We start from the raw sequence: 25,814 nt of genomic DNA, 5'->3' as shown, positions 1-25,814 counted from the left end.
ATTTGTCCCATTATTGCTGAGACTGCAATTTGAGCCCTTAATTAGGGTGGATCTCTCCCTTGTAAAGGTACCTCCCCCAGATACATACATGCAGTCCTCTCTCCCCTTCTTCCTGCCATGGTAAACAATAGTACTACCCTCACTCCATTACCTCTACAGATATCTATGTCCTTGTCCCTGGGACCTGTGAATATGTTAGGTTAAGGGATGGATAAGGGGAATGAAAGTAGCAGGTTGCTGACCAGCTTACCTCAATATGGGCAAATCATCCTGGATTATTACAGCAATCACATCCGTCCTTAGAAATCAAACATGGAGATAGAAGACTCGGAGGGAGATGTGCCTAAGGAAGAATGGCTAACAAACTGTAGCATTGTTTTCTGTTCTTTTTGATTGGAGGATAATTGCTTTCCAATATTGTGATTGTTTCTGCCTTATATCAACATGAATCCGCTATAGGCATGCATGTGTCCCCTCCCTCTTAAGCCTCCCTCCCACATCATTCCCTAACCCACCTCTCTGGGTTGTCACTGAGCACAGGCTTTGAGTTCCCTGTGTCATACAGCAAATTCCAACTAGCTGTTTTACATGTGGTAATGTATATGTTTCAACGCCACTCTCTCAAATTATCCCACCTCTCCCTCCCTCACTGTGTCCTAAAAGTCTGTTTTCTGTGACTGCATCTCCATTGCTGCCCTGTAGACAGGTTCATCAATACCATCTTCTAGATTCCATATATATATATATATATATATATATATATGCCTTAATATACGATATTGGTTTTTCTCTTTAAAAAGTGGAGAAAGGGAGTCACAAGCTAAAGAATGTAGGTATTTTCTAGAAGCCAGAAAAGGCAAGAAAACAGATTTCCCATAAGGCTTCCAGGAAGGAATTCTACTCACTGGATTTGAGCCTAGTGGATCCATGTCTGACTTATAATCCACAGAACTATAGGAAACTTGTGTTTACTTTTTTGATAATTTGCTGCAACTGTAATAGAAAATGATTACAGCCCCTAAAATTGCATCCAGTTGGTTTAGCATGCATTGACGATTCTTGCCCTAAAGTACTCTTAGACGGGGAGTTGTGACTGGTAGTATTTACTAAAACTCTGTCAATGCTTCCTTGTTTATTAGCTCCCTTGCTCCTCTTCTTAGTTCTTTCTTTCCTTTTTGCTCTCTTGAGTAGCATTATGGACTCATAGATCCTTTATAAAATTATTATATTCAGTATTATATAACTCATTATTTTCCTTATATTTTGATGCTTTAATTGTCCCAAATTTTACCAATGGTAGGCACTTAAAGTTGACTCCCATGCCCATCTAGCATAGCCTTATTAGTCTTAGAACACTTTCTTGCTTTCCAGAATACAATATTTAGGGTTGATCTTACCCATTTTAATCCCAAATCTGAAATCCACCATTTTAAACAAAGAGGCCTGATTTGATTTAATGAAGAATGGCATTTAGAAACCTGTGTGATGGGAGTTCCTTGGCAGTCCAGGGGTTAGGACTCTGGGCTTTCACTGCCATGGCCCTGGGCTCAATCCCTGGTCAGGGAACTAAGATTCCACAAGTGCAAGCTGCAGCCAAACAAAGAACAAAGCCTGTGCAATAAGAGGGCTAATTTTTATTGAGACATTTTTATTGGTATCTTAATGTAGATTCATCTTTTTAAAATTTAAAAGGCATCTGTTCTAGCTATTCTGTGAACTATTGGTGTATTTTGCCCATTTTTTTTTATCAGTTTGGCTTGTTTTTCTCATTTTGAGTTCTTTGTAGCCTATTGCATGCAGATTCTTTACCGTCTGAGTCACCAGGGAAGCCCAGTAATAGGGGAATTAGCCTTTTATTTGTTGGACATATTACAATTGTTTTCTGCCAAATTTTGATCTATTCTTTGATATAATTCTGCAATGCAAACTTTTTTTTTAATTTAGTAGAATTTATTTTTTTAATTGCATCTGAATTTTGATTTAGGAAAGCTTTGCTCACATCCAGGTTGTAAAGTAATTTACCTACGTTTTATTCTAGTACTTAAACATCAGTTTTTACATTTGGATCTCTTGTTCATTTAGTATAAAGTGTGAGTCGAAATGACCATTTTTCAGATGTTTCATGAATGTGTATTTTAAAGTCCATCGTTCGCACCAGCCATTTGATATATGCCTTCTTTATTATTCACTAAGCCGCTACATGTTTTGGAGTCTGGTTTTGAACTTCCTATTCTGTTCTACTGGTCAGTCTGTCAATCATATACCAATACTGCATAATTTTGAGTTTTGATAATATGTTTTATATATTAGGGCTATTCAACCCTTACTCTTTTTAAAATGAAGTTTCCTAGATATATACATGCTGGTTTTAGACATGTTAGATTTAACAGATATAGCTCCTGGAAAACTCATTGGTGTGCTTCTGGGTACTGCATTAAATTCATATTAAATTCATATGTTCTCTTAGGGACAATCACTGTGTACATGAGGACTTTACATCCTCTTCAAAATGAAGAAATGCCCTTTTATTTATTCAGCTTTTCTCATCATTTTTTGCATGTTGTTCCTAAGTTTATTTTTAAGGATTTTATCTACTTGCCTGTTGTGAATATTATTTTCTCATCTGTAGATAGGTCATTTTACTATTGTTCCAGGCCTTGTGCCTCTAGTTCAGTGGTTTTCAGTCTTCTAAAGCACATTAGAACCATCTCGGAAACTTAACATTCTTAGAGCCTAGTTATATCACAAACCAATTAAATTACAATTTCTGAGTGTGAAAGCAGAGCCATCAGTGTTTATAAAGGTCTTCATGTAATTTTGATGTAAAATAAAATTTGGAACTTGCTGATTGACTTTGCAGGTTTGATATGAAGTGAAGGAAATACAAAGGATTTTACAGTCCCTGTTATCACTAATGAATTTTTGTCTGGTTCATATATATTTGTAATTATTAAATAATCATTGTGAATTGATGTTCTTAATGTTATAAAAGGTTCAGTCATGAATGCTGATTTTTGGTCTAAATTCTCCCCTATTTATTCCCAGGGTTGCCATCCCTGCTTTCTTACTGTTTGTATTTTCTTGGTATACATTTGCCCAACCTTTTATTGTTAGCATTTTAGAATTATTCTTTTTTTTTTTTGCATTTGGCATATAATAGGGTTTTGCCTTGTGAATCAATCTAAATTTTAAAAACAGGTGAGATAAGCCAGTTCAGTTCAGTTCAGTCGCTCAGTCGTGTCTGACTCTCTGCAACCCCACGAATCACAGCACACCAGGCCTCCCTGTCCATCACCAACTCCCGGAGTCACTCAAACTCATGTCCACAGAGTCGGTGATGCCATCCAGCCATCTCATTCTCTGTCGTCCCCGTCTCCTCCCGCCCCCAACCTTTCCCAGCATCAGAGTCTTTTCCAGTGAGTCAACTCGTCGCATGAGGTGGCCAAAGTATTGCAGTTTCAGCTTTAGCATCAGTCCTTCCAGTGAACACCCAGGATTGATCTCCTATGGTATTTATACCACAGAATGTTTGGTCTCCATTTGACCATTCTTTTTATGTTTTATATTGTATATATTTACATATTATAGGCTATATTTACTGTTTTTCTTTCCCTCTGTGTTCTATTTTCTTTGTCCCTTTTTCTAGAGTTCTCTATTAGGAAGATCTGTATTTTTGTACTACTGGCTATTTACTATTTCTGTTCATAATTTGTATGATATTCTTAGTTCTCTTTTCCCTTATTTAGGTAAATTTATCTTTGAACAAATTTAAGTGGTATCTTCATCCCCTACTTATTATATGACAGTCAATGAGCTTATCTAATTTTCTGTCTCTTTCCTCCTCTGATTTTTTGTTGAATTACTTCCACTAGGTTAGAATTCATAGCATTTATACACTTGTCTTCTACCTTGGTCCCCCACATTTGCTTTAACCTTAGTTCTGTAATTAAGCATATTCAGTGCCCACTATTAGCCCTATGACTGACATCCCCTCTGTCATGTCTTGATTGAATAAAGCCTGTCCTCTCATAGAGCCTCTGCTCATGAGGATGGTATTTGGTGTCTGCAAATCTTTTGCCTATATTTATCTTTTATTTCATATCCAAAGTTATATCCTCAGTTGAATCTAGTTTCCTTTGGATATCTTGTAATTTAGTCTTTATTTCCAAGTTGATTTATATTTTTCTTTTTTGAGTTTAGGTACATATCTTGTGTGTATGTGTAGAGTATATGTGTGTATGCCCACTGATGAAGGTGAAAGAGGAGAGTGAAAAAGCTGGCTTAAAATGCAATATTCTAAAAACAGTCATGGCGTCTGGTCCCGTCACTTCATGGAAAATAGATGGGGAAAAGTGGAAACAGTGGCAGATTTCATTTTCTTGGTCTCCAAAATCACTGAGGACAGTGACTGCAGCCCTGAAATTAAAAGATGCTTGCTCCTTGGAAGAAAAGCTATGACCAACCTAGACAGCATATTAAAAAGCAGAGACAGTACTTTGCTGACAAGCGTTAATATAGTCAAAGCTATGGTTTTCCCAGTAGTCATGTATGGATGTGAGAGTTGAACCATAAAGAAAGCTGAGCGCCAAAGAATTGATGCTTCTGAACTGTGGTATTGGAGAAGACTCTTGAGAATCCCTTGGATAGCAAGGAGATGAAACCAGTCAATCCTAAAGGAAATCAGTCCTAAATATTCATCAGAAGGACGGATGCTGAAGCTGAAGCTCCAGCTCCAGTACTTTGACCACGTGATGCAAAGAGCTGACTCATTAGAAAAGACCTTGATGCAGGCAAAGAGTGAAGGCAGGAGGACAGGGTTTGATAGAAGATGAGATGGTTGGATGGTATCACCAGCTCAATGGAGACGAGTTTGAGCAAGCTCCGGGAGATTTGAAGGACAGGGAAGGCTGGCGTGCTGTAGTCCACGGGGTCGCAAAGTGTCAGATATAGCCGAGAGACTGAACAACAATGCCCATTTTGATTCTTCATTTTTTAGTTTCTAATTTGACATATTTTATTTGATGTACAAACGCTTGCTTAAGAATATTTAGTCAGATTGTGGTGGTGCATTGTAGATTTTATCCGCTAACATCTTTTGATTCTTTTTCTATTTATAAAACCTTTGTATGGATGCTATCTGCCAACTTATGCTAATTTTGAAATGACTTCTTTTTCTCTGTATCAGCAATAATGAGGTATGAAGGCAGGGGTGAAAAGTACGTTTGGCTTACAGCATCTCTTAGTGTGTGTATGCCCTTATCTTTGTATACTGCGTTGTCATTTTAAAATTAGTAGAGCTTGATTTGGGGTGGTGAGGGACATTTTATTTTCTATGATTTAAAAAAAAAATCCAGTAAACCTTGTTCTTTTCTTTCACCCTAAATCCTCCAGTGGTGCTCTTACCTTTCGAAGTCATCTGTGGTTCTCTGCAGTGGGGCCCTTGCAAGGTTTTCATCTCAGCTCTAACGATTCTCTTGAGCCTTTGCCTGTGGAGTCTTTAGTGGTCAATGTCTCACACCACCTCTCATGTTCGCAGTGTTCTAAGATAGCATTTAGGGTGTAAGCCTTCTTCCCAGGGAATAATTTTAATCTGTCATCTTGTCATACAAAGCCTCTGATGCCTTCCCGAGCCTGCACCCGCTCCACACTCAACCCCCATCCTCCATGATTCTGCCACCTGTCTTCTCTGGGGTGAGCTCTAGAGCTTGCTCTGCTGTGTGCAGGTGTTGATTTCTCTACTTACACTTAACAAAAGTCTATGTAGTTTGATTCCATTTCAGGCTCTAAATATGGGTTCTGAACAGCTTTGTTTGCCATACTTGCTACTCTGAATGTTTTATGGAGGAGGTGGAGAGATAACAGTAATTAGATAAGCAACATTTTCCTCTGAGAACTTATCTACCCCAACGATGTTTTAAATTCCTATGGTATATGTTTCTCATAGTATTGTGACATAAAATACTTTGTTTAATGAAAGCTGTGGCTTAAAAGGTTAAGTGGATTCTTCAATGTTATACAACTACATGTAGCAGAATAATTCAAATTGAATTGGAATTTCCTAAATTCAAATTCAGTTTCTCATACCACCATTCTGCTATACTGTAATAATTTACTGCAGTTCTTCCGGGAAAGAAGTAAAAGAAATACTTTCTAGAACACTCTCAAAGTACCCTCCAGGAAAAGCATTATGAACAGTAAACCATTAAAACTTTTTTTAATGCAAGTGGTATGGATATTGTCATATCTAAGAACTATAGCTACAATTCAATAAGATTGAACATGCAATGAGGTTAAACTGTGAGAGACAATATTAAGAGGTCAGTGTAATCTTACCTCAGTGATCACTTTCAATCCCACTTCAATGCGTGGACAGTTGTAGAGATGTTGATAAACACCATAACTTATCATCAAGAATCACTGATAAGTAATATACAGAAACAATCAGGGAATATGACAAAGAGAAGAAAGTGAAAGATGTTTGACCCCTGAATTTTATGTTTAATGAAAGAAATTGTGTTAACCAGATAAATTTACCATTTTTGATTCTAAATGTTCATACTGTTAGGAAGACAAAACATAAATTTAAAAAGTATGGAATTAAATCCTATTTCCATCTCTAATACTAACTACATTCACTTGAGTAAGTAACTTGATTTCCTTGTACCCCAAAGGTACAAGATGGCTTCATAGTTTGGAACTATGAAGGGAGTAGCTTTGCTAACCTCTACATTGATCAGACCATTCTGTACAACCTGTTCTGAATAATGATTTTAGGAGAGACAATGGAAAACTGAAGTGCATCTGGAAAGGGTTAGCATCTGGAAACCATGTCATTTAAGGAACCATTAAAGTCCCTGCTTATGTTTGGTGGTATATTTGTAGTATAGTACAGATTCTTTCAGTATTTGAAGGACTGACTTCTAGAAGGCAGATCAAACTTCTACTGCGAAACTCCCTAGAAAATCTCAGGTCAGCAAAGTGAGATTTATGGTGCTGGCACCATTTAATGAAGTTTTCTAACAATAAACATTTCCCAAATGAAATATACAGCTTTTTAAGTGATGACTCCCGTATGGTGCCATTCTGCCCTACTTCCCCCCACCCTACCCCATCCCCAACCTTAAAGTGCTTGGCAGAGTTCAGATAATTACCTCCCGGGAAGTTATTTGAAACCTTCCGGCATTATGTGAGCTAGACATTTTCTAAGGCAGTTGTGACATAAGAAATGTGTATTTGGTCTCTGACCTCAGTTGCTGACAGAGAGCTTCTAAAACTCTTGTAATTTCCTGAATGACAGGAAAGCTAGGAGCATCGTATGTTCTAATATTTAGTCTTTGACCCTAGTTCCTGACACAAAGCTCCTAAAACCCTTTTAATTTCCTGAGTGATGGGGGTGATAGGGTCTTACACAGAGATCCTACTTCCCTTCATACTCCTTGGGTGATGGGAGAATTTTTTGTTCTAATGAGGCCCCTCTTGGTGGACTCCCGGAGACCTTTAGGATGGGAGTGGTCACCAGAAAGACCAAGCCATGATGAGAAGCCTGGAACTTTCGATCGTACCCACTCCCATCCCCAGGAAAGGGAGATGGCCTGGAGATCAAGTTAATAAATGGTCATGCCTATGTGATAAGTGTCTATAAAAACCCCTAAACTATGGGGTTTGGAGGACCTCTGAGTTGATGAACACATCCAGGTGACAGCAAGGTTGTATACTCGTTCCCCTGTAGGGACAGAAACTGCTGTGGTTGGGATCCTCCTAGACCTTGCACTCTGTGCCCCTTCGCCTGCCTGTTCATCTTTATTGTTTATAATAAATAAGTACTAGTAAATAAATATTGCCCTGAGTGTGTGAGCCATTATTACTGAAGCTGAGTGGGGGTGATTGTGGGAAACCCCAACATTGTAGCCAGACTGGGACAGAAATATGGGTTCCCTGGGACCCATTACTTGTAACAGAACATGAAGTGAGGGCACTCTTTTGGGACTGAGTCTTAAAGCTATAGAGTCTGGCACTGACTCCAGGGAATTAGTGTCTGAACTGAATAAATTATAGAGCACCCAGTTGTTGGAAGAGTAGATGGTGTAGGGAGAAAGAAATACCAGCATCTGGTGTCAAGTGTTGTAAGTAAAGAAATGATTTTCCTTTAATAGTGGTTTCTAAGCATGGCTAGATCAGAATTGTTGTTCAGTTGCCCAGCTGTGTCCAACTCTTTGCGACCCCATGGACTGCGTCACGCCAGGCCTCTCTGTCCCTCATCATCTCCCAAAGTTTTCCCAAGTTCATGTCCATTGCATTGGTGATGCCGTCCAACCATATCATCCTCTGACGCCCTCTTCTCCTTCTGCCCTCAATCTTTTCCAGCATCAGGGGCTTTTCCAATGAGTTGACTGTTCACATCAGATGACCAAACTACTGAAGTGTTGAGATAATTCTTAGATACAGAGTCTGGAAACATAGTCCATAGATTCTACTTCAGTAAATACAAGGCAAAGTTTACAAGTTTGTCTTAAAATTGCTACTTGTTCGCTCAGCCAGCTGATGCCTAGTAGGTACATTGTTGGACACTGGCATAGATAACTTGTAAACATCACAGCTGCTTGTCCTATGGACTTTGACTCAGGGATAGACAAATAGTAATTTAGAGATCACACCCTTGATACAAAGAATATTAAGACAAACTCAAAGTGATCTGAAGGGAAGAACAGAGGAGACTGTGTCCTGACGGCTCAGAGAAGGCTTCACTGAGGAAAAGAATAGTTGGCTAAGACTTGACTGGTGAGACCAAGTTATTCAAAAAGCTTTATGATGGAGAGAGGGCATTCTGTGTAGAGCTACAGCATATGCAAAGGTTGGATGGCTAAAATGAGAACAGGCTGTTGGAAGGACAGAAGGAAGAGAAAAGGAAAGGGTGGCTGGATCGTGAGAGAGTGAAAAACGTGGTAAAGACTGAGATGTAGGCAGGGCTGACCCAATAGGAGCCACGAATGCTGTTAAGGATGTTAGTCTGACTCCTAAGAGCAATGGAAAACCACTGCTGGATTTTTAGCGTTTTGACTGGAATGTAGCTGTCAAGTACTCTGATCAGAGATGCATTTTTAAATGATAATCCTGGCTACTTTGTCAAAAATAACTTGGCAGTTTAACAGAACAAATATTAGATATTACAGTATCAAGGACACGGACAATGGAGGATTAAGGGGGGATACAGTATTAATATATTTGGGAGCTATTCAGGTTAAACAGGACATTGCGATAGATCTGACTTGTGGGGAGGGTTAAGGTATTCTCAGTCAATTCCTGAGTTTGGGGCTTGTGCAACTGAACGGAGGGAAGTGAGATTCACAGGCACAGGGCCACAGAACAACGACAAGTGAGGACATGATGACTCGTTCTGGAATATGTTGAGATTTGAGGTGCAGTTTAGATACCAGATTGGACTTGATGAGTAAGCTGCGGTGTGTATCTGGAGGTCTGAAAACAAGCAAGACTGCATGGTTCCATACCAGAGCACCCTGTATAGAAAAAAGACTCATAGAAATAATTCACAGGTAACAGTTCTCACAATTTGATTATAAGTGTAAGTCACTCAGTCGTGTCCGACTCTTAGTGACCCCATAAACTGTTGGAGTTGTGGTTCACATGTCTGGCTGTGTCTGCAGTTGGACTACAATGATGTGTGTGGTTTCTTTTTTTTTTTTTTCGGAAATTTGTTTTTGATAACGAGAGAGCGTATACACTCTTGTGGGAGCTGAAATGACTTCAAAGACATCTTCACCCATCTTCCCTCGTTTCTGCAGGAGAGAAGGCAGGCGTGTGGGGAGTGAGTGAATAGGATGTGTAAGGTGAGAAAGCAGTGCAATTAAACTGCAGGGGAGGGGGCTGATGGAAGTGAACCACACACATACCTCACACGATCTTTGGTTACCAAGTTTTAAAAGGAATTGGATGATTTGGGAGAATGGCATTGAAACATGTATATTATTATATGTGAAACGAATCGCCAGTTCAGGGTCGATGCATGTTACAGGATGCTCGGGGCTGGCATGCGGGGATGACCCAGAGGGAGGATAAGGGGAGGAGGGAGGTGGGAGGGGGATTCAGGAAGGGGAACTCATGTACACCCGGGGCAGATTCATGTCAATGTATGGCAAAACCAACCAATATAATATTGTAAAATAATTAGCCTCCAATAAAAATAAAAGGAAAAAAAAAGGAATTGGAGAAATACAATAAGAAAAAGGCAGCACACTGCTATTTAGGGTTTTCCTCTCTGACCATTTCTCTATTTATTGGTTGGCAATTTGTGACAAAATGTGCTTCTGTTCACACCATTCCCTCATAAAATTTTCACTGGCAAAATAAACATTGATTAAATTCAGAGAAGCATTTAATTAGAAAGCTAGGACATTTCTGGAGGGAGTCTGTTCCATGGGTTCCCTGGGCAGTTGACTGCAGAAGGGATGAGAGGACTGCTCTGTGGCGGTTCATTCATGGCTCACTGTGACTGACTAGACGATCGCCCCACTTGTCTTTACCAGGAAGGGCGAGTTGGCTGACCCCAAACTGAAGGACGTTGGAAAGTCTAGCACAACAGCTGTTTCTAGGCCTCAAATCTGCCATATTTGCTTTCTCTTCCTTTTCATAATTTTCAATATGGATAGTAATTTGTGTGGTATGCATGCCCTTGAGAGTTAATCATCTCAAATCCTATTAGGAAAGTGACACATACAGACATAATGGGTACAAGATGGGCCAAGGCTGCTGTGAGTCTTCACTGCACATGCAGGTAAACCTGCCATTTCAGGCATTATTTGGAAAGTAAATTAGTCACCAGGCTTCCCAAGTAGCTCAGTGGTATAGAATCTGCCTGCCAGTGCGGGAGATGCAGGAGACTTGGGTTCAATCCCTGGTCAGAAGATCCCCTGGGAAAGGAAATGGCTACCCACTCCGGTATTCTTGCCTGGAGAATTTCATGGACAGAGGAGCCTGGTGGGCTAGTCCATGCAGTCCCAAATTGTTGGACATGACTGAGTGACTTTCACTTTCCCGGTGGAGCCTCAGGTGGACCGTGAGTCACTGCAGTGCCACCATGGCACAGGTTTGCCTTGACATTTAGGCTGTGGATCAGCACAGATGCCCTGAGTTGCCTCCCTGACCGTGCTCTGCAGGCACTGATGGAGCCCTCACTGTGTTCTCCTCATCTCTGACGTGCAGTTGGCAGCCTAATCCGTGAAGGCTCTGTCTGTATTCTCTGCCAGGTTGACCTCACCTCTTGGGAGATAAGAAGTGTGTCTTTGAATTAGAAGATCTGAAAATGCCGTCAAGATGTACTCCTGTGATCCCTTAATATACTTTAAGCCAGGGTCCCGTTGATTGTCTCTCGGACACCATTTCCCACACGCACTGCAGTGGTAGCCTGTTCTTCAAAGTGCCCTCGCAGAGCGCACCTGACACCTCCAGCTGGGAGAAAACACAGAGCACAGATTCAACCCTGCTGCTTGCACTCGGGGCCTGGGAGTATGTCAGGAGGAGGCCCTGCTTTTCTCAATGAGACTGGGGGTAAATGCAGAATGTCTTTCCTGTTTAGAATCCTTCCGTGTTTCCTAAAGACAATGGTTTGTGTGTGTTGTTTCTTCTTGGCATGGCACTGACTGCTCAAATGACATCTCTCATGTAAGAAAGAAAGCAACATTAAACTCAAAATTTAAGCTCTCTTGCTTAGAGAAGTTTAGAGATTTGAGTAGGAGGATGCTTTCCTTCTTTTTCTTGTTTTTTTTTTTAATTTTTATTTTTTTAATTGGAGTATTATTGCGCTACAATATTGTCTTATTTTCTGCTGTAAGTTTCTGCTGTACAATAGAGTGAGTCAGCGAGAAGTATGCATATATTCCCTCCCTCTTGAACCCCCGCTATCCAACCCATATAGGTCATCACACAGCACCAGGCTGAGCTCCCTGTGCTATACAGCAGCTTCCCACAAGCTATCTGTTTGACACGTGGTAGTGGATATACATCAGTGCTACTCTCTCAAGTCATCCCCCTCCCCTTCCCCTTTCTTATATTTTCTGATCCTTTCAAAATGTGAAAAATGTCCTTAAGTCAAGAGCCATACAGAAATCAGGCATTGCAAGCCAGATCTGGCCCTCCCCACCATAGGAAGAAGAGCTGTTTTAGATTTTCTGGGATGATAACTGCAACATTACTTTAGATTTTAGTTCAGAATGTAGAAACAAAGTGTCACGGGCACCTTGTTTCTTGCTACCAGTGCTCCTTCTGTGTTCTTGAAGCCCCATGTGCTGCAACACCCATGGCCTCCCTTTTACTCCTTCACTCACTGTGCTTTAGGGAAGGGCAGTTCTGATAAGATGGTAAATTGCGGAGGGAAAAATTAAAAACAAACAAAAAAAAGACAGGCTTGACTCAGTCCAGCTCTTGTTAAATGTGAGCCAACCCATTCATTCATTTAATAAATGAGTGCTTATGTTTATCAGACCTGTTCTGGGCACTAGAGTGGCAGTGGTGAAGAAACAGACAAAAATTCCTTACATTCTGGTAAGAAACACAGAAGATAAAGTGACAAGTGTTAAAGAACGACGCGGAGAAGAAACATCTAGATGGGAGGGAGCTGAAATTTTAGATAGGAAGTGCAGGGACGGCCTCACTGCAAAGACAGCTGTAACCAATATCAGAAGGAAGTGGGAGAGAGAAGCATGTAGCTGTCTGGGATTAGAAATCCCAAGCAGATCGTTCTACAGTCATGCGAAGGGCCTGAGACCGAGACTGCCTCCAGAATTTGAGGGAGAGCAAGGAAACACAGTAGCTGGGACGTGAGTGGGAAGTAACCTAATTTGTGTTTTATCACTTGACTCCTGTGATAAGACTCATCTGGGAGATGGGGAAGATTGAAACACTCTCTTAGAGTTAAGAGATTATTGGTACAATCCAGAACCAAGATGGTGGTGCTAGCAGTGAAGGTAGTTAGAAAGAGGTGGATGCTGGGCATACTTGAAGTATGAGTGACAAAATTTGCTGATAAATGAGAGGGTGGTGTGGGGAAAGATGAGCATCAAGAACAAAGATAAGCATCAAAGGTATCGATGTAACGGAAGAATGAATTTGCAACTAATTGAGGTGAGCATGATTGGGAAAGGAGCTGTTTCGGTACAGTTGGGGGGTAAAGATGAAGAGTTCACGTTTAGACCCATTGAGTTTACGATGCTCATTGGACATGCAAGAGGAGGTACTGAACCCAAGAGTGGATGCATGACTCTGGAGTTCAGAGGAAAAGCCCAAGCTTGGCATCAGCTCAGAGACTAAAGTTGAAGTCATGGGACTGGATGAGATCATCTGGAGAGTGAGTGTAGGCAGAAAAACAGACGTGGTACAAAGACTAACAGGTCAGCATGTTGACATTTAGAATTGTAAGCAAGAAGAACATACTGCAAAGGCAGCTGAGAGAGGTGAGAGGAAACGAGCTGAGTGTGGTAAAAAATGTCTGAGTACAGGCTCCACCGCTCATCTTCAGGGGTGAATACCTCGTGGGTCTGTCTGTGTAGATAATTCTGCCTAATTCTGGTGTATGCTATTCCCAACACTGCTAGGCTAATATACTTGGATGAAGCCATATCCTTGAATCTGATCTCAAATGCCATTTTCCTTTTTCTAAAACTATTCAGGATTGGGTGGGAAAGAATGGTGCTATTAATTAGGATTCCTTAGGAGCCTCCTTAAAAGAACCAGTATATTTGGTTTGGAGATAAATCTTTCTGTGCCTTTAAGGCAAGAACCCAATTGATTATGTATTTCAGTTCAGCTCAGTTCAGTTCAGTTGCTCAGTTGTGTCCGACTCTTTGCGACCCCATGAATCACAGCACGCCAGGCCTCCCTGTCCATCACCAACTCCCGGAGTTCACTCGAACTCATGTCCATCGAGTCGGTGATGCCATCCAGCCATCTTATTCTCTGTTGTCCCCTTCTCCTCCTGCCCACAATCCCTCCCAGCATCAGAGTCTTTTCCAGTGAGTCAACTCGTCGCATGAGGTGGCCAAAGTATTGGACTTTTAGCTTTAGCATCAGTCCTTCCAATGAACACCCAGGATTGATCTCCTTTGGAATGGACTGGTTGGATCTCCTTGCAGTCCAAGGGACTCTCAAGAGTCTTCTCCAGCACCACAGTTCCAAAGCATCAATTCTTCGGTGATCAGCTTTCTGATTATGTATTTAGGATACTATATTATTTTTTCAATGTCTAAAACTTTTAAAATGTAGCATTTTAAAACAGATATTTACTTGTTACTTTCCCTTTCTTTAATACTTACTTAGTCTTTAAAAACCAGTGAGCTCTTCTTAGAACCTTGTATTTCAGCATTTGGTTAGGGTCATTGCTTACAATATGGTAGGAAACTGATCTGACTTGAATGTTGACATTTTTCTTTTACTTGCCATGTCCAGGAAGCACATTTACAAAGTCAGTTTGTGGCCAAAGCTGAAGTCACTTGAGACCAATAATCAACATTGTTTCAAAGGATCAAGTAGCATGTGTGAGTTTGGAATATGCCTAAGTGTGAAAAGAAAAAGACAGGAAATATATGTACCAAGACAATAACATCTGAAGGCACTCTTGACTGGACACAATAGCAAAGCTTTGAAATTCTTTTCCTAACAGTTCATAAGGTTTCCTAGGAAAAGTGTGCTTCTGTTCTTGTTTTAACAAAGCTTTTAAAACCTGTTTGGGTCACTTTATTCAATAGCTAAATTTGTTTTTTATTCTAATGGTGACCATTAAAATTTTATGCAAGTTCACTGAAAAACAAAAATGTAAAAAGAAAACAAGTCATAGTACCATGATTCAAATATAAATATTTTGTCCTCTATATTTACTTTTTTAGACATAAAATACTTTACTTACAAAAATGCAACATATTATACACACTGTAAAAACTGATTGTTACCACTTTCTATATATGCTAATTCTTGCCATCTATGGCTTTTACTGGGGTTTCCCTGATTGCTCACATGGTAAAGAATCCACCTGCAATGTGGGAGATCTGGGTTTGATCCCTGGGTGGGGAAGATCCTGGGGAGAAGGGAAGGGCTACCCACTCCAGTATTCTGGCCTGGAGAATTCCATGGACTAGTCCATGGGGTCTCAAAGAGTCGGACATGACTGAGCAACTTTCATATACATGGCTTTTATTCTACTTAAGTACTTTCCTTCTCTTCTGAGTGTGAGAGTTTCTATCATGAAAGGTGCTGAATTTTGTCAAAAGCTTTTTCTAGCTTTTTCTACATCTGTTGAGATGATAATATGACTTTGATCATTCATTCTATTAATTTGGCATATCCTGTTAATAGAGCTTTGTATATTGAGCCATCCTTTTAGTGTGCAGCTTGTCTCACTTTGCTGGTATTTGGTTGAGTAGTTTTGGGGTCTATATTTATCAGGGGTAGTTTTCTGTTCTTATGGTATCTCTGTCTGGTTTTGGTGTCAGGGAAAGGCTGGTCTCATAAAATGAGTGTAGAAGTGTTCTTTCCTCTTCAAATTTTTTAAAGAGTTCGAGAACTGTTGGTGTGGATTCTTCTTTAAATGTTTAGTAGAATGTACTAGTGAAGCCATCTGGTCCTGAGTTTTTCTTAATTGGGAGGTTTCTGATTACTGATTGAAACTTTATACTAAATACAGGTCTTTTTAGACTTTTCCTTCCTTCAAAATTTAGACTGGTAGATTGTAAGTTTCTAGGATCTATCCATTTCTATTAAATTAACCAGTTTATTGGCATATAGTTATTCATAGTTTTTATATTATTCTTATATTTTACAGTCCTTTTCATTTCTGAGGCATTCATTGTAATGTCCCTTCTTTTATTTATGATTTTTACTTGAATTTTTTCTTTTATTTCTTAGTTTAGCCAAGGGTTTGTCACACATTCAAATATTCTCTAACCACATTTAAAACGTTTTCCTGTAATAAGTGACTAAAAGTGGGATTTGGGTAAAGTATATAAACATTTAAATGGAGAGATAGAGTATGTTTCAGGATGATAAGTTTGGATATTTTGCGTTTATCAGTTTTTGCCAAAATGCTTAATTAGCTGAACTAAATTTTCCAAGGAAAATTCCAATGGGGACGTTTCACTGCCCATTAAGATAGGGAAAGCCACAAAAGACTGTTGCCTCTCTCCCAACAATAAGAACAAGCTGGATAAGTGACAAGATTCTAGTCTAAAAAAAAAAAATCCAAGCTGAAGGCACAAAGATATCTAAATGAACTAAATTTTAAACATGATGGTCCCATCCCAGAGGAAAAATACCTATGCATGTTTTCAGCTTTGCTGGTGTAGTGGGAAGAAAAGAAATATACCACAAACAAAAGGATAACCCTGCCAATTTTTGATTAGCTTTTAATAGTCTTGTGGGCAGACAAGATAGATTATAATACCAAGGATCTCCAGCCTCTGCACCTACCCAACAATTCTTCCTAAAGACCTAAATGAGTACATGGAAGTAGTTCGTTGCAGATTGTAAATACAAAAGGAGAGTTGAGAGAAATTCTTTCAGATCACTCTGGAAATTCACTGTTGTGCTCTAATCAAGGTAGGATGTAGGGCAGGAGAACCGAGAGAAGCCCCACTGATCAGGTGCCCAGACATTCACACAGTGCCCAGCAGTGACCTGCTACAAGTTGAGAGCAGGGCAGAAAAAGAATAAAACCCTCAAAGGTCCACTAAATCTTTCTTAATGGGGAGACAGCAGATTTTGAATGCCGGGAACAGAGGAGCAGGGTTGAGAGAAGTCTTTCAAAGCCCAGAAAGCCAGGATGGACTGGAGAGGAAAAAGAAACTCCCTAGTGAGCCACAAAGCTGTCAGCCAGGTTGTAAAACAGAGAAAGATCTGGCATTTAGGATGTAAAACATAAGAGATAACTAAAATCCAGCAAGTGCTCAGATCTGAACTCTTGCTAAAGTAAAAGTTCTGATTTCAAACCTCAGTCATTTGAAGTCAGTAATATACTATATTTATCTAAAGCTATAACACAGCCCCAAGCAAACTCAACTACAGATTAGATGGATTTATCCATTCATACTACCAGTGTAACAGAAAAGGGATATACCCCTTCTGGAGAGTGATAATATTTACTAACCAGCATATGATCAAAATATACCATAAACTGGATAAATCAAATATCAGCACAGTGTTATTTACAAGTATCACAAATAATATTCAAAGACAAAAAGTTTGAAAGTAAAACAACAGAAAAAAGATAAAGCATGCAAACTGAAAGTATAAAAAAGGCAGTGGTGATTATTTTAAATTAGATAATACAGGCTTCCAGAAAAAAGGATCATGAGAGATAATGAGAAACATTCCATAATGATAAAAGGTCATCAACAAAACATTGCAATCTTACAGGGTGCACCTAATTCTGAGCCTCAAAGTACATGGAACAGAAGACAGAAAAAAGGGAGAAAGTTAAATGTCCAATCCCCCCAATCCCAAGTAACTGATAGAACAAATAAATTAAAATTAATACAGATAGAGAATATTTGAAACATTATCATGAACCTGATCTTATTGCCATTTGTAGAGCATCACAACCTCCACTGCAAAATACACATGCTTCTCATGAGCATATGGAACACTCACCAAGATAGACCACATTTCCAAGGAATAAAATCATAAAGTCTGTTCTAAGCCTCAATGTTACTAAACTTTTAATGAAAATACATAGGAAATTCTGAAATGTTTCAAAACTAATACACTTCTAAGTATAGTGGTAAAGAACCTGCCTGTCATTCAGGAGACAAAAGAGACACAGGTCCGATCCCTAGGTCAGGAAGATCCCCTGGAGGAGGTCACAGCAACCCACTCCAGTATTCTTGCCTGGAGAATCCCACGGACAGAGGAGCCTGGTGGGCTACAGGCCATAGGGTTGCAGAGGCTCAGACACGACTGAAGCAACTTAGCATGCATGCACCAAGTAGCCCAGTAGTTGAACTCAGGATAGAAATTAGCAATTTTATTGTTTTCCTTGTGGTTATATTTCAAAATTTTTTTAAAAATGAATGTATTTTTAAATAATTCTAAACCTTTAAAAAGTTGAGTTCAAATTCTCATTTCTTGGAAATTTTAGAATACTCATAGAAAATGACTCATATGATCCTGTTGATGTAATAAATGTATAGATCTTTCTACTGCAAAGTTATATAGCCATTAATTGTTGCTTCTTCAAACATGGTCATTCTCATAAAACAAGTGTCCTGTATCTGCAAAAAAAAAAAAAATTTAGTATAATAAAAGGTGAAATATTTAATGGAAAGAATCAGTGAAGATGAAAATGTGAAAGTAATGCTATGATGTCAAAATAGCTACTCTAAACATTTGTGCTTGCTATGGCTTACAGTTAAAATTTAAAAATAGCACTTAAATATGTGTGTTAATAACATCCAGAAGGCATTTCTTTCAAGCCTGTTTGGGCTGTTGAAGGGTTTAATTTAACCACAACATTCATTTATGTCTAGCAGTTAAATTTTTTCTTTTAAGCTCAAAGGAACTGTGAGTTGTAACTATGATCTAATTGGTAAGGAATGAAGAATGTTTTTCATGTTTTATAGACAACATGAATCCTGATCATTTTACAGCAGTAAATTATGAAGCACTCCACTTGCTGTGTCTCCCCGTGGAAGCCAGGGCCTAGCTCATTAAACTATAAAAATAACTTGCTGGGTTTGCCAGCTCCTAGAAAGACCCCTCTGACAAGGTGGGTTATTTTTATTTCACTAATGTACATTCACAGGCAGTCCAGAGCAAGCGAGATTCTTTACGGTCCCCAACTAAATCAATTTATAACTACATCTACATGTCAGAGGGGACGTGCAAAGAACCTAAATGGCTGTATAGGAAGATAATTTATTATTGATTTTTTTCAACTCTTTTTTAAAAGCAGCTACAATTCACCAGTTCCTTGGTTTCTTTCTGCAGCGTAAATGAGCTATACAACACTTGTGATGCATCAAACCAGGTTTCTGTGGCGAAGGAAAAAAAGACACAGGGGTCAGAAGTGCCTGGCTTCCAGATGACTTAAAGAGAAATAAAAAATGACCATACAGTCATTTTAAAAACAAGGAGCAAAAATCATGTCTCAACCCTGCCCTGTTGTAAAAGATCTTAAAAAATGAAGTGCTAATGATCTGTTGTTTAAATATACATATTAAATTCCCTTTTACCTAATAAATCAGGTACTTAATATTAGTGGAAGAAAAATGACCATAAATTTCATCTTCTTTTTTCTTTTGGCCTTAAAATGTCAAATAACCCATTGTAAGTAATTTGATGATCATTCCCGCAGCTCAGGGTTGAAGGAAGTTAGAAAAAGACTGTGACACAAAATCTGGAGCCTGTGGAGTTTACCACTGTGCTCTGAAACGAAGAATTCTGATCTCTTTGGTTTGGCAGTGAACACACTGTGTTGTAAGGAATTCACAGTTTCAGCTGCAGTTTTACGAGAACATGCTTCGTTTTCCATGACTGGACTCGGGGCAATGTACTAAGACTCTAGTTCTTTAAATTCCACTCTACCACAGAATTACTTGACATCTGTTCTTTGTCTTTACTTTGTAAATGTCATCTCTGTCATCAGAATACTGTTAGGATTCACTGGTAAAATATTCCTGAAGACCACTGTAATAGTAATCATCCTATAATGATTTTGACACAGCGAAAACAGCAAACTCCTCTTAAACACACGCACTGCATTCTGGACAAAAAATCTACTAAAATTCACCACACATAACTCTGTTGCTGGTTTTATTTCACAAATTTTTGGTAAACTTGTTAAAAGCTAAAACTTACTGTTGTAAATGAATGGTGCTTTTCCTCCCCGAATCAGAAAACTTACTTTAAAATTAGAATGTGTTTACAAGTAAATGGGAATTATGGGATTCTGGCCCCGAGCATAGTATATATCCTGGTAACTCTTGAAATCAGACTATCTGATTTGAATCCTGGATTCACCAGCTTCCAGTGTCTTTTTGTTTTGTTTTGTATATTAGACATGCTACTTTTTTGGTTTCCTACTCTATAAAATAGCAATAGTAAAAAAGAATTAATTTCATCTATTTAATCTTCATATTTTTTGAAAATTAAATAAGATATATAAAAATATGTGAACCACACAGCACTATACAAATGATGGGCTTCCCTTGTGGCTCAGCTGGTAAAGAATCTGTCTGCAGTATGGGAGACCTGGGTTCGATCCCGAGGTTGGGAATATTCCCTGGAGAAGGGAAAGGCTACCCACTCCAGTATTCTGGCCTGGAGAATTCCATTGACTGGATAGTCTGTGACATCGCAAATAGTCAGACACAACTGAGCGACTTTCACTTCACTAACATACAAATAACGGCATTGTAACATTCTGCTTATTAGAGGTCATATTTTTGATAACTAAACCACCTAGAAAATTGTCATAAACTTGTAAATAAGGACAAAGCGGGTCTGTGTGTATCAAGGGAAATAACCATCAAAGATAGTGTGCATTTTTCTCATAGAGAAATATCGGTACACCTACAGCCTACTGATGAAAGAAGATGACTTGTACAATAAATTAATTTTATTTCTAAGGATAATATTGGTAGTACTGATCAGAAAGAATATATAGACCCAAAGATTTTCATGATCAGAAAAAGTGATCATTATTGCAGAGGATGGTGACAAAAGAACTCTCCAACCTACTGACATCTGCACCCACATATTCTGTGGTCATTCGTGCAAATGTGGCTTAAGTGTCTCTACTCCTTGATCAGACCAGTCCAAAACTTATGGACCTCCCATCCCTTCTCATCAACTCAAGAGGATGGCTGCAGCAATCAGTAGGTTTTTCTTCCTCTACTGAATTATTACCAGTAGCAACCACATGTGTTATTTTTTTTCCATTAGAAACATCTCTCTATAAACCTCACTCCCCACCTGTTGCCAGCTGTCACTCCATTTCTCTCTTCCCTTCACACCACACAAATATATATATATATATATTCTTTGTACTAGATAGCTCTGATTTCTTTTTCCCCCCTTTTACGGTATAACTGACATATAAAATAATAGTGTCAGGTGGATAACATAATGATTCAACATTTGTATACATTATAAAGTGCTCACAGTCTCATTAAACATCTGTACCATAAAGACTTTACAAATATTTTTTTCTTCTGATAAGGATTTTTAAGGTCTGTTCTCTTAGCAGCTTTCATATATGCAGTATTTGTCATATTTGTCATAAAGTGTTGTCACCATGCTGTACATTGCATCCCCATGAATTCTTTATACCTGCAAGTTTGTACTTTTTTACCCCCTGTACCCATATTTCCTGCCTCTGTCTGCCCCTCCTTAAGCAACCACTGTTATATTCTCTATGACCTTGTTTTTGTGTCTTTTAGAGTCCACATATAAGTGAGGTTATACAATATTGGTCCTTCTTTGACTTCTTTAACTTAACATAATGCCTTTAAATCCATCCATATTGTCCTAAATGGTAAGATTTCATTCTTCTTTTTGACTTTGTCATATTTCATTCTCTGTATATACCACATCTTTTTTATCCATTCAGTTCAGTTCAGTTCAGTTGCTCAGTCGTGTCTGACTCTTTGCGACCCCATGAATCACAGCACGCCAGGCCTCCCTGTCCATCACCAACTCCCGGAGTTCACTCAAACTCATGTCCACGGAGTCGGTGATGCCATCCAGCCATCTCATTCTCTATGTATCTTTTATCCATATATACATAGATTTATTTGGGGGTGCTCTATTGTGTTGCTTTGGTCTGTGTATTTTCAGGCTGGTACCATATCGTTTTGATTACTATGGCTTTGTAATATAGTATGAAAACAGGAAATGTGATCTAGCTTTGTACCTCTTTCTCAAGGTTACTTTGGCTATTCAGCCATTTCTGGGTCCATACAAATTTAAGGATTGTTTATTCTCTTCCTGTGAAAAATGCAATTGGAATTTTGATAGGGATTACACTGATTCTGTGGATTGTTCTGGGTAGTATGAACATTTTAAAAAATATTAGTTCTTCCAATCCATGAGCATATAATATCTGATCATTTATTTGTGTCTCTCCTCAGTTGCTTTCATCAGTATAGTATAGTGTTCAGTGTACAAGCTGTTTACATCCTCCATTAAATGTATTCCTAGGTACTTTATTCTCTGATGTAATTGTAAATGGGATATTTTCTTAATTTCTCTGATAATGTGTTATTATATAGAACAGATTTATGTACACTGAGTTTATACCTTGCAATTTTACTGAATTCTGGAATTGATTTTAACAGCTTTGGGGTGAAGTTTTTAGGGTGTCTATATATAATGTCATGTCATCTGCAAATAGTGATGGCTTTACTTCTTCCTTTCCAATTTGGATGCCTTCCATTTCTTTATCTTAGGTAATTGCTTTGACTAGGACTTCCAATAGTATGTTGAGTAGAATAAAAGTGGTGAGAGTTGGCATCCTCGTCTAGTTCCTGATCTTAGAAAAAAGGCTTTCACTATGTTATTAGTTATCATATATACACTTCACTTCTGTTGAGATATTTTTTCTCTAAACTCACTGTGTTAAATATTTTTTATCATAAACGGATATCGAATTTTGTCAAGAGTTTTTCTGTATCTATTGAGATGATCAGGTGGGTTTCATCTGCTTTTGTGGTATATATGTTGATTTGCAGATGTTCAAACATCCTTGCATCCCTGGAATAAATACCATTTAATCATGCTGTATGATTATTTTAACGTATTGCTGAATTTGGCTTCCTAATATTTTATTGGTGACTTTTGCATCTATATTTATCTGTAATATTGGCCTGTAATTTTCTTGTAGTGTCCTTGTCTGACAGTGGTATCAAAGTAATGCTGGCCTTGTAAAATGAATTTGGAAGTGTTTCCTCCTCTTCTATTTTTTGGTGGAGTTAGAGAAGAATTGATATCAATACTTTAAAAGTTTATTAAAATTCACCATGAAACCATCTGGTCTTAGAGTTTGTTAGGAGATTTTTGATAACTAATTCATTCAGTTTGTTACTAGTAATTGGTCTATTTCTTTATGATCAGTCTGGAAGATTGTATGTTTCTAGTAACATTTCCATTTCTTCTAGATTGTCAAGTTTGTTCATAAAAGTCTACTATGATCCTTTTTATTTATATAATATTTTCTCTTTTATTTCTTCAGTCCTCTCTTTTTTTTTTTCTCCTCCTGGTGAATCTCTAGGTACAGGCTTGTCAATTTTATCTTTTCAAAGAACCAGCTCTTGGTTTTATTCATCCTTGTTATTTTATTCTCTGTTTCATTTATTTCCATCTGATCTTTATTCCTTTCCTCCTACTAACTTTGGGCTTCATTTGCTCTTTTTTCCCCCTAGTTCCTTGAAGTGTAAAATTTAAGGTTTTATGATTTTAGATTTTTCTTGTTTCTCGAGGAAGATAATTATTGCTACAATCTTCTGTCTTAGATTTGCTTTTGCTGCATTCCATATGTTTTGTATGTTCTATTTTCATTTGGGGAAATGTATTCTTTTGATTTCTCTCTTCTTCACTGATTCATTTTTCAGTAGCATATCATTTAATCTCCATATGTTTGTGAATTTTCTGTTTTTTTGTAAATGATTTTTAGTTTCATACCACTATGATCTGAAAATATGCTTGATATGATGCAATGTTTTTCAAATTTTTTTAAATTTTTAAATTTTAAATAAATGAAACAGAGAATAAAATAACAATAGCCAGGCCTCCCTGTCCATCACCAACTCCCAGAGCTTACTCAAACTCATGTCCATCGAGTCAGTGATACCATCCAACCATCTAATCCTCTGTCGTCCCCTTCTCCTCCTGTCTTGAATCTTTCCCAGCATCAGGGTCTTTTCCAGTGAGTCAGTTCTTCACATCAGGTGGCCAAAGTTTTGGGAGTTTCAGCTTCAGCATCAGTCCTTCCAATGAACAGCCAGGACTGATTTCTTTTAGGATGGACTGGTTGGATCTCCTTGCAGTCCAAGGGACTCTCAAGAGTCTTTTCCAACACCACAGTTCAAAAGCATCAATTCTTCGGTGCTCAGCTTTCTTCACAGTCCAATTCTCACATCCATACATGACCACTGGAAAAACCATAGCCTTGACTAGATGGACCTTTGTTGGCAAAGTAATGTCTCTGCTTTTTAATATGCTACCTAGGTTGGTCATAACTTTCCTTCCAAGGAGTAAGCATCTTTTCTCATGGCTGCAGTCACCATCAGCAGTGATTTTGGAGCCCAGAAAAATTAAATTAGCCACTGTTTTCACTGTTTCCCCATCTATTTCCCCATGAAATAATGGGACCAGAGGCCATGATCTTAGTTTTCTGAACGTTGAGCTTTAAGCTAACTTTTTTACTCTCCTCTTTGAACTTTCATCAAGAGGCTCTTTAGTTCTTCTTCACTTTCTGCCATAAGGGTGGTGTTATCTGCATATCTGAGGTTATTGATATTTCTCCTGGCAATCTTGATTACAGCTTGTGCTTCATCCAACCCAGTGTTTCTCATTATGTACTCTGTATGTAAGTTAAATAAGCAAGGTGATGACATACAGCTTTGACATACTCCTTTCCCAATTTGGAACCAGTCTGTTGTTCCATATCCAGTTCTAATTGTTGCTTCTTGACCTGTATACAGATTTCTCAGGAGGCAGGTCAGGGGGTCTGGTATTCCCATCTCTTGAGGAATTTTCCAGAGTTTATTGTGATCCATACAGTCAAAGGTTTTGGCACAGTCAGTAAAGCAAAAGTAGATACAAGAATTGCTACTCACGTTTCCTTTGTTTTCCATTTGCATGGAACATCTTTTTTTCAATCTCTTTACTTTCAGTTTGTGTATGTCTGACATCTGAAGTCAATCTGTTCATATATCAGCATATGTGTTGCTCTATACCTTGCTTTCTGATCCATTCCACCCTTCAGTGTCTTCTGATTGGAGAATTTAGTCCCTTTCAAGTAATTACTCAATAGTTACGGAGTCAGTGCCATTTCATTAACTGCTTTCTGACTTTGTAGTTTTCTTTTCCTTTTCCTCTCTCTTACTCTCATGCTTTGTGGTTTGATTCTTTTCTTTAGTGGTATGCTTAGATTCCTTTCTCATTACTTTTTATCATCTATCATAGCTTTTTGCTTTTTGGTTACCATGAAGCTTATATATAATAACCTAACAGTTTTAGTGTATTAGTTTTAATTTGTTCAAATTAACTTGTTTAAATTAGTTCTAATTAAAATTAAAATGTTAATTAGTTTTAATTTTTAACAGTTTTAAGTTGTGACACCTTTAATTTGAGCACTTTCTATAGCTTTACATTTTTACTACATTTCTCTTTATCATTATGGCTTCTAACATGGTACCAGTGGTGAAGAACATGCAGGAGACATAAGAGACGTGGGCTCGATCCCTGGGTCAGGAAGAGCCCCTGCAGGAGGGCATGGCGATCCACTCTAGTAACCTTGCCTGGAGAACCTTTACCGTTATAATAAACTTTAAATATTTCTTTGCACTAGATATCTCCAATTTCGTTTGGTCTTTCTTAAGCCCACATCCTAAGTATTTTGCCCCCATCAAGCCATATAACTGCTCTTATTTTGCCAGAGATATCCACACTGCTAAATCGTATAGCAATTCTCAGTTCTCATCCCATTTGACCCATCATCAAACAATTCATATTACCCTCCTCTTTAAACATTCTCCTTTCTTGGGTTCAAGCATACACTCACATGATCTTCCACCTAATTCTTTGGCTGCTGCTGCTGC

At 38.4% G+C, this 25,814-nt stretch overlaps 1 long non-coding RNA gene across 4 annotated transcripts in view; it reads right to left on the bottom strand.

Moving 5' to 3' along the window:
• Window positions 1-18,004: 18,004 nt before the first annotated feature.
• Window positions 18,005-25,814, bottom strand: part of LOC129558381 (uncharacterized) — a 70,209-nt gene continuing 62,399 nt past the window's right edge. For all 4 annotated transcript variants that reach the window (XR_016037965.1, XR_016037967.1, XR_016037966.1 and 1 more), the window contains one exon: window positions 18,005-18,266. This is a non-coding gene — a long non-coding RNA (uncharacterized LOC129558381). The remainder of the gene's footprint in view (window positions 18,267-25,814) is intronic.

The sequence above is a fragment of the Moschus berezovskii genome, chromosome 8 (assembly GCF_049115385.1).
Source record: "Moschus berezovskii isolate FMDL1 chromosome 8, NW_MosBer_1.0, whole genome shotgun sequence".
Lineage (NCBI taxonomy): Eukaryota > Metazoa > Chordata > Mammalia > Artiodactyla > Moschidae > Moschus > Moschus berezovskii.
The sequence above is the reverse complement of the archived record's forward strand: the minus strand, read 5'-3'. Positions and strand labels throughout refer to the sequence as shown.